Here is a 9,701-nt window from a genome sequence, read left to right as displayed (position 1 = left end):
TCCTTAAGTTTCATGCAGCACTGCTTCAGGTCCCTGCTATGGCCTCTGTCCTTCATGCCCTGGGAGATTTTGACAAATGTTTTGGCATTTCAAAAACTGGAACGTAGTTCTGATGCACGGATTCCTCTCCCCATACAGCGATCAGATCCCGTACCTCCCGTTTGGTCCATGCTGGAGCTCTTTTGCAATTCTGGGACTCCATCATGGTCACCTCTGCTGATGAGCTCTGCACTCACTGGCAGCTCGCCACGCTGGCCAAACAGGAAATGAGATTTAAAAGTTCACGGGCCTTTTCCTGTCTACCTGGCCAGTGCATCTGAGTTGAGAGTGCTGTCCAGAGCGGTCACAATGGAGCACTCTGGGATAGCTTCCAGAGGCCAATACCGTCTAATTGCATCCTCATTACCCCAAATTCGACCCAACAAGGCTGATTTCAGCGCTAATCTCCTTGTCGGGGTGGAGTAAAGAAATCTATTTTAAGAGCCCTTTAAGTAGGAAAAAAAGGGCTTCGTCGTGTGGACGGGTGCAGGGTTAAATCGATTTAATGCTGCTAAATTCGACCTCAACTCCTAGTGTAGACCAGGGCTAGGTAGCTGCAAGTGATCCCCAAACGTTGCTTTGTGTTCACATCTGTACAGATGCTGGGAATGGGCGATGGATCAATTGATGATTACCTGTTCTGTTCATTTCCTCTGAAACACTTGGCATTGACCACTCTTGGAAGACCGGACACTGGGCTAGCTGGACCACTGGTCTGACCCAGTACGGCTATTCTTATGTTTTATGTACAGGAATAAGGCACTCACAAAGCAGAAATGGGGGGAGGGGCTCTAAATTTAAATCAGTTTTAGAGAGAAATGTGTTCAAACACTGTGAGACGCGATGTATGGAAGAAATAACAAGCGATCCCCAGCTCCTTCCCCCAAGCCTTAGGTGGGGACTAGCTGCTAGCAGCTGTAGCTGGTATAAATGCCTGTGGATGCAGCCCACCAGGTGATTCACCTGGGGTAGATGGTGAGTTGCTGGGCAGGGATGCTAGGGGCTGAACTGTGAAAAGGGATCTAAGGACTCTACAGTGGCCTCCAGTGGGGGTTGAGGATGCAGTGGAATCTGAGCATCACAGTTATCAAGATTCAAAGCTGCTTGTGCGTGGAGAGAAGGGGGTTGACTCTGCTGAATTTTTAGTGCATCCCATTAACTACTTGCCCATGACAACCTGGCAGCCCCCTGCTTTGTCATCGCATTGCGGCTGTGTTCTCTCTGGAAAGGGTCTCCAGGAATTGGTATTTGCAGCTGCATTAAAGAGTCATAAAAGAGAAGGAAGAGTTAATGTCTTGGAAAAGTCTGTGTGTGTATGTGTGTGTAAGATGGGTGGGAGGGTTTCCAGAAATCAGTTTGCTCCAGTCTCTTTTCTCTGGGATTTCCTTTAGAAAAAGCTGAAGCAGGGAGCAAACCCTCTGCCCTCTCTGAGGCTCAAACTCAGGAGCTTCAGATTATGAGATTGACATGCTGCCAACTACACTAAGATGGCTGTGAACAGCTTTTAGCTAAATGCACGTAGGAACCTCCTACACAGTGACTGGGGCAGGGAAGGAGCCAGGGTTGTGCTGGAAGAAGCAGGGAGATCACGTTGCAGACACGTTGCATAGCAGCAAACAAACCGACTCCCCCTGCCTCTGAACAATCCACCTGGAACTAAGAACAGCACTGGGGCGGCTTTCTTCTTGCCACTTCTGCTGGCATAGGCAGGCATCCTGGAGGCCTTTCTAGAAGAGAATGGAGAACTGAGTTGGGAAAACCAGTTTGAAAACAGGAAGCTCAGGTTTAGACTCATTTATAATATTAAATAATCCTTCAATTCTAGTATCACAGTTAATACAATTGCTTCAGCCTCATAGTTTCCCAGAGGGAAAACTCAAGTTCTCTCCAAAGGAAGTGGAGAGAAAACACTTTTTCAGAGTCCAGGAGAGACAAGGCAGGTGGAGAGGCCTCAGATTGCTATAATCCAGTGCGGATAAATCAGGCTTATTCATCCTGTATTCTGGCACAGCAGTGAAGGCCAGAAAGGAGCAGCGGTTCTCACTGGAACATGTCCACCCACTGCTCACAGGCAATTCCCAGGCCCACCACAGCACACTATCTTGATGAGAAAGGATCCCACTTGGCCTAACCATTGCTTCTTTTCCTTCCACCCAGAACCCCGCTTCTTTTCCTGGGCTACAAGTAGCCATCCCTGGGATGCCAAGAGGCAGGCACAGGATTCTACCTCCCAGCAGCCAACCGCACTACCATGGGTTCGGCCCTCAGAAGGGATCCCAGCTGCTCACAGCCAGCCCAACCCCCGCCTCCAAAGCCGTCAATCACGCCCCCGGGTCGGCCACAAAGGAGGAGTGGTTCTCGCCGCTCCATGTGTGGCAGGGAGCCTCTCAAGCCCATCACCGCACCCCCATCTTGGCCAGAAAAGAGCACGGGTGCACACAAACTCGGACTCCGCTTTGCTTGTCTTCCTTTCACCCAGAACCGTCCTTCTTCTCCTGGACTGCAAGTAGCCATCCCTGGGAAACCAGGAGGCAGGCACAGGATTCTACCTCCCAGCAGCCAACCGCACCGCCCCTGGCTTTGGTAGAACGAACGGTGACGCTCTGCTAACCCCACTGAGGCACTTAGCTTCTGCCCTGTCTTCCTCAGCATGACTTTCCTCTTTTGCCCTATTCTTGCCTCACTCCCTCTTTTGGCAAGTCACGCAAAGGAGGGCAGCCGGAAGAGCCGGCCTCCATAGGCCAACGTCGAAGGGCAGAGGAGGCCAAGCCACAAGGCTCTAAAAGGTGACGGGCCTAGACCCTCTAGATTTCTCAGCTCATTTCACCACCCTCTGTCCTGTGGGGGTCAGGGTTACCCCAGGGACAGGCCAGTGGTAGAAGTAGGAGCGCCTTGCTGGAGAGCTAGAAAAAGTAAACCATCATGTTTCTGCCTGGTTTCGAACCAGGGACCTTTTGCGTGTGAGGCAAACGCGATAACCACTACACTACAGAAACTCTGTCACAGAGCTCTGCCCCTCCCTTCACATTCCATCCACTTGGCTGGCTCTCACCCTGGCACACACTGATGGGCAGACCTGGAGAAAGTGGCGGCAGCCCTTCGGTGGGTCAGCTGGGAGAGCAAAGGACTGGAGCCGGTGCTCAGGAAGTCGTCTTTATGTCTCCCTTGTGACTCCAGCTTTAAGGAGAGCTTCTTTTTCTTCCCCTTGCCGAGAAAGAGCAAGAGAAGAAAGAAAGCTCAGCTGGGCCACCTGGGTGCACAAGCCCACACTGCTTTTTCCTGCTGCAGAGCCCGAAATGAGGGACTCATGGCGGGTAAAGGCACCGCTGCACTTCCCGAAAACAGCCCACCCCTGCATAGAAAGGGACAAAACAACATGCCGAAGCCTGGGATTGAAGCAGGGACCTTTAAATCTTCAGTCTAATGCGCTCCTGGCTGAGCTACTTTGAGAGTTACTAGGTTTCTCTTTGGCCTGCTGTTTCTCTGTCTGGGATGTTTTTGTCAGCCATGGCACACAAAAAGGACCTCACTGTGAGTGGCCCACGAAGGCAAGATGAATTTTTGCCTGCCTTGCTCAGCTTGACTTGCTTCCTCACTCCATTCCTGCCTTAGTTCCTGGGTTACCTGGTGGCTGAAGGCGACTGGGGCTTAGCGGCACGGGGAAGAAGTTGGGCAGCTGAACCCTGCTGGCAAGAATCCTGCTGCCACTTGGCACCCCACCCTGTATTCCCGGCTTTACCTACTGGCCACCAGGGACTTGGTGCCCAGCAGTACAGGGGAAGGAGGTGGACAGAGCCACCCTCGCCTTGAAGCTCAGGCTCATAAAAACATATGTTCAGTCTAAGATGGCCAATGAGAGACCGACGTCACTTGCTATTTTATCACTTGAAAATGCCATTGGCCAGTCTTTGGATCTCTCTAATGCTGCGCTTCAGTTCATGAGGACAAAGTCGAGAAAGTGACCTTTGAATTAAAGGACTCGGGTTAACAGTCTAACGCTGTTTCTCACTGTAACACTAGTTAAGACTGGTCCACCCTGTGTTGGTGGCCATTCAATTTCTAGATGTTAGTACATTTCAGTTACTGTTAAAATTAAAAAAATTCTATATGCTTAAAGGAAATAAACTTTTGTATTTGATTATTTCTGGCATAAATAAAAACAGATGTACAGATTCTAGCCTGCAAATGTATCACCTTATATGAGAGAGAAAATCATGCATACAAATTCTGCATCAAAATCATGAAATGAGTTGCAAATGCAATAAAAATAAAATATTCAGAAGTTTAACACGTGAGGAGGGGCACCGCAGACGCTTCTTGCCTGGGGTGCCTTTTGATCTAGGGGAAGCCTGTCAGGGAGAACAGGAGTTAGTTTCACAAACCTATTTTCAGGCTGTAATCTGTGGTCACCCTGCCCTGTGGGAGGGATCCCAGTAGCCCAGACTCAGGGCTGGAACAGGCCCCTGTTTTAGGGGGAGGCTGCATGGTTTAGAACAGGGGTGGGCAACCTGAGCCTGAGAAGGAGCCAGAATTTAGCAGTGTACATTGCCAAAGAGCCACAGTAATATGTCAGCAGCCCTGCATCAACTCCACCCCCCAGCTCTCACCGCCTCCCACCCACCGAGTGCCCCACTGATCAGTGTCTCCTCCCTCCCCGCACCGCCCGATCAGCTGTTTCGTGGCATGCAGGAGGCTCTGGGCGGAGGGGAGAGGAGCGAGGGCACGGCAGGCTCAGGGGAGTGGGCTGGAAGGGTTGGAGTGGAGTTCGGGCTTGTGGAAGAGCCAGAGGTTGAACAGTGAGCACCCCCGGCACATTGGAAAGTTGGCATCTGTAGCTCCACCCCGGAGTCAGCACCTATAGAAGGAGCCGCATATTAACTTCTGAAGAGTCACACGTGGCTCTGGAGCCACAGGTTGCCCGCCCCTGGCTTACAGCAATCTGATGCCTCAAACAATCTGTCTCTCCCAAAGTGTTGGATCTGCATCCCCAGAAGGCTCCTGCACTGCCTCCCCGCTTTTCACAGTCTATAGAAAGGACCAGCATCAAGGGTTAGTGATGAGCGACAAGGTACAACATGGGTGGCAGAGGCTTCAGGATCCCAGAGTGTTTGCTTGTCTGGGGCATTTTGAGTGAGATCTCAGGGACACATTGTAGGGCAGAATCCCAGGAATATATATGAAAGGAGCATAGGGCCATAAGGACATAAGAAGAGCCATACTGGGTCAGACCAAAGGTCCCTCTAGCTCATAGTGGCCAATGTCAAGTGCTTCAGAAAGAATGAACAGAATATGTAATCATCAAGTGATCTATCCCTTGTCGCCCATTCACAGCTCCTGGCAAACAGAGAGTAGGAACACCATCCCTATCCATCTTGGCTAATACCCATTGATAGGCCTATCCTCCATGAATATATCTGGTTCATTTTTTGAACCCTGTTATAGTCTTGGCCTTCACAATATCCTTTGGCAAGGAGTTCCTCATGTAGACTGTGGGTTGTGTGAAAAAATACTTCTTTTTGTTTGTTTTAAACGTGCTGCCTATTAATTTCATTTGGTGGCCCCTAGTCCTTGTCTTAGGAGAGGGAGTAAATAACACTGCCTTATTTACTTACTCACACTAGTCATGATGTTATAGACCTCTAGAATATCCCCCCTTAGTCGTCTTTTTTCCAAGCTAAAAAGTCCCAGTCTTATTAATCTCTCCTCATATGGCAGTTTGTCAGTGAGATCAGTAGCAATAAATATGAAATGAAGGAGTGCTTTCCCCTCTGTGATGCCATGTTTGAATTATGTTACTTTACGATGAGATAAAGCTTTAAAATATCCTGCTCTAATTTCAGGATGGGTCTGTAAACATAATCGTTCTCTGTGGGAAGTGGCCTCTAGATAATGATCTTTGGGAAGAACTTGCTGAAGAGCCTTCCTACGAACCAGGAGATCATGGCTTGGCCTGCCAGTTCTTCCTTGCTGAACCTGGCTTGTCTGCTAGGCTCGTCTTTTTGTATCTCTTCTCATAAAAAGAAAAGACCTCACAGCACAATCCTTGTAAGTGCTCATTCAGGACGGAGAGAGCTTCCTTGTGGCGAAGCCTTGGAAAGTGGCAAAAGCTAAGTCTGAAGCTGATGGAAAGGTACCATGACTCAGAGTTGAGTTGAAGTTGCTGTGACTGAAACCCAGAGCACTAACCACTCTAGGATCACAGCAGCTTGTGGGAGAGGCGCATGTTAGAAGCCCTCTGTCAACTCAGCTGTGGCTTTCCGTGCACAGAGAGCCAGCCCGCTCAAGGTCTGCAAGTTTTGTGGGAAATAGGGAACGTCTGTACTTTGGCATTTGAAGGTGTTGTCTTGGACCATCAAGGGGAACAGTTGCAAATAGATAGTTGAGGAAGGCACCATGGCTTAGTAGGTTAAAGCACCTGTCTTGTAAACAGGAGATCCTGGGTTCAACTCCCAGTAGTGCTTTGTTGTATAGCTTTTGTCTCCTCTGCTCATGTTTTCCTCTGTCTTCCTAGGAAACAGAAGAGACCTCCCTTGGCAGTGTAAGTAATTGCTTCCTAAGGAAAAGGCTTCTTTGCAGAGGAGCGTTGGAGAGAATCAAATCACCAGCCTGGAGTTGATGAAAAGGCTATTGGTATTGGGAAGGAGGTTGCTTTGACTGTATTTGCTATGACACCAGAGCTTGTGTCCCACGCCCATGCAATTCACTAGAAATGTCTATGAACAGAGATCCTTCTAGTGGGTTCTCTGTAGGGCTTGCAGGAAATGGAGAATTACTGTCCTTTCACCTTTCATTTTATTGTTGATGAAAGATGGAGCAGTTACGCGAGAAGTCCCAGAGAGTCGCACCGTGGCAGAGCTTGCCAATAAACCTGCTGGATAAAGAGCAAATTCAGGATCCAGCATCCAGTGCTGCCTTGCTGAACGTGCCTCCTCCTGTCACCTTTTGGTCAATCTTTTTTGTTAACGGAGAAACCCGCCTTTGGCTAGCCATACACATGCTTGCAAAAGGAACAGGTCTTTTTTCTGACAAGTGTTGAAAGGAGGCATCGGATGAACATGGAAACAAGGTAAAGGTTGCTGTAACTCATCTTGCAGGCACGGCTGTTGACTCTGGGCTGCCTCTTACAATACTGTGCTAGTGACAAGTAGCAAAACCCCTCCAGAGAAAACATGAACGAGTATGAACTGTTTAAATCCAAGGCGAGAGTCAGAATGGGGATAACACCCGAGCAGTCTCGTCGGAGGTTCAGAATCCTAAGGTGGAAACCAGACGTGTCATTTACCCGACATGCCTACCACATTGTGAAACATTGGGATGCCTGGATATCAGGAGCAAGTGTTGAATCTCCAGTAGATGTGCCCTTCCTAATGCAAATGGAACAATTCTTAGAGGGTGTTCCTGAGGAAATAGAAAGATACATCCTAGATGGGAAGCCCAAAACTGTAATCGAGGCAGGAGAGATTGGAGCCAGATGGGTGGAGGTGGCAGAGAAGAAGAAAACTGAGCGCAGTTGGAGCGGAGACCAGAAGGGAGTACCCCAGACCCCACCCTATTACCGGGGGCCGCCCAAAGCCCCACCTACCTCCCAAAGAACCCTCCAGACCCCTTATCGTCCCACCACCCCGTTCTCCAGCAACCCTCCTCGCCCCAGTGACCCGTCAGCTGGACGATGTTTTAAATGTAATGAGCTGGGGCATGTAAAGGCCAACTGCCCCAAGAACCCCAACAGATTACAGTTCATTGCACCGGAATCACACCAGAGGTCCGCAGGCCCAGATACCTCCCAGATACCCTTGGAGCGGAGGGAAACTGTGAGTGTGGGCAGGAAGAAGGTCACCGCGTGGAGGGACACCGGAGCACAAGTGTCAGCTATCCATGCTTCCTTAGTGGACCCCAATTTAATCAACCCAGAGATCCAAGTGACGATTCAACCCTTCAAGTCCAACTCTTTCGATTTGCCTACAGCCAAGTTGCCTGTCCAGTACAAGGGCTGGTCAGGAATGTGGACTTTTGCAGTCTATGATGATTATCCCATCCCCATGCTGTTGGGGGAAGACTTGGCCAATCATGTGAAGCAGGCCAAGAGGGTGGGAACGGTCACCCGCAGCCAGGCTAAACAGGACGTGAGGCCTAGCTCTGTTCCGGAAACTTCTATCAGGACCCGGTCAGAGGTGATGGACCCGGACCCCAGGCCAACGTCTGCAACAGCAGTCGTGGAACCAGTCGCAGAACCGGAACCAGCCGAACAACCAACACCAGACCCATTGTCAGCACTGAATCCAGGACTTGCAACCTCAACACCAGAGGGCCCCACCGACCCTGAACTGGCAGCAGCCAATAACCCGACACAAGAGGCTCAGCCGGAGCCTGAATCCCAACATAGTGCACCAGCGGAGAGCGGTTCACAGTCAACAGAAACAGCTCCATCCCCTATATCGCTTACAGAGGGACCAAGCCTAGGTCCACAATCCAATGAGGAACTGATGTCTCCAGCATCAAGGGAACAGTTCCAGACCGAACAGGAAGCAGATGAAAGCCTCCAGAGAGCTTGGACGGTGGCACGGAGCAACCCACCGCCTCTCAGCTCTTCTAATCGATCCAGGTTTGTTGTAGAAAGAGGACTTTTATACAAGGAAACTCTTTCTGGTGGACACCAGGAAGACTGGCATCCTCAGAGACAGTTGGTAGTTCCAACTAAATACCGGGCCAAGCTCTTGAGCTTAGCCCACAATCACCCTAGTGGCCATGCTGGGGTGAACAGGACCAAAGACCGTTTGGGGGGGTCATTCCACTGGGAGGGAATGGGCGAGGATGTTTCTACCTATGTCCAGTCTTGTGAGGTGTGCCAAAGAGTGGGAAAACCCCAAGACCAGGTCAAAGCCCCTCTCCAGCCACTCCCCATCATTGAAGTTCCATTTCAGCAAGTAGCTGTGGATATTCTGGGTTCTTTTCCGAAAAAGACAGCCAGAGGAAAGCAGTACATACTGACTTTCATGGATTTTGCCACCCGATGGCCGGAAGCAGTAGCTCTAAGCAACACCAGGGCTAAAAGTGTGTGCCAGGCACTAGCAGACATTTTTGCCAGGGTAGGTTGGCCCGCCGACATCCTCACAGATGCAGGCACTACTTTCCTGGCAGGAACTATGGAAAACCTTTGGGAAGCTCATGGGGTAAATCATAGAATCATAGAATATCAGGGTTGGAAGGGACCCCAGAAGGTCATCTAGTCCAACCCCCTGCTCGAAGCAGGACCAATTCCCAGTTAAATCATCCCAGCCAGGGCTTTGTCAAGCCTGACCTTAAAAACCTCCAAGGAAGGAGATTCTACCACCTCCCTAGGTAACGCATTCCAGTGTTTCACCTCCCTCATAGTGAAAAAGTTTTTCCTAATATCCAATCTAAACCTCCCCCACTGCAACTTGAGACCATTACTCCTCGTTCTGCCATCTGCTACCATTGAGAACAGTCTAGAGCCATCCTCTTTGGAACCCCTTTCAGGTAGTTGAAAGCAGCTATCAAATCCCCCCTCATTCTTCTCTTCTGCAGACTAAACAATCCCAGCTCCCTCAGCCTCTCCTCATAAGTCATGTGTTCTAGACCCCTAATCATACACAGGTGGACTGTGATTTTGATTCTTCATTTTTATACCCCTGTAACTAGCT

General features: G+C 50.0%; 2 non-coding genes across 2 annotated transcripts; one reads left to right on the top strand and one right to left on the bottom strand.

Moving 5' to 3' along the window:
- Positions 1 to 2,962: 2,962 nt before the first annotated feature.
- TRNAV-CAC (transfer RNA valine (anticodon CAC)) lies at positions 2,963 to 3,035 on the bottom strand. The gene has a single exon. It is a non-coding gene; the product is annotated as a tRNA-Val (tRNA).
- Positions 3,036 to 6,426: 3,391 nt separating this feature from the next.
- On the top strand, positions 6,427 to 6,500 carry TRNAT-UGU (transfer RNA threonine (anticodon UGU)). The gene has a single exon. It is a non-coding gene; the product is annotated as a tRNA-Thr (tRNA).
- The last annotated feature ends 3,201 nt before the right edge of the window (positions 6,501 to 9,701 follow it).

This window comes from Lepidochelys kempii, chromosome 28 (assembly GCF_965140285.1).
Source record: "Lepidochelys kempii isolate rLepKem1 chromosome 28, rLepKem1.hap1, whole genome shotgun sequence".
In the NCBI taxonomy this organism is placed as follows: Eukaryota; Metazoa; Chordata; order Testudines; family Cheloniidae; genus Lepidochelys; species Lepidochelys kempii.
The sequence above is the reverse complement of the archived record's forward strand: the minus strand, read 5'-3'. Positions and strand labels throughout refer to the sequence as shown.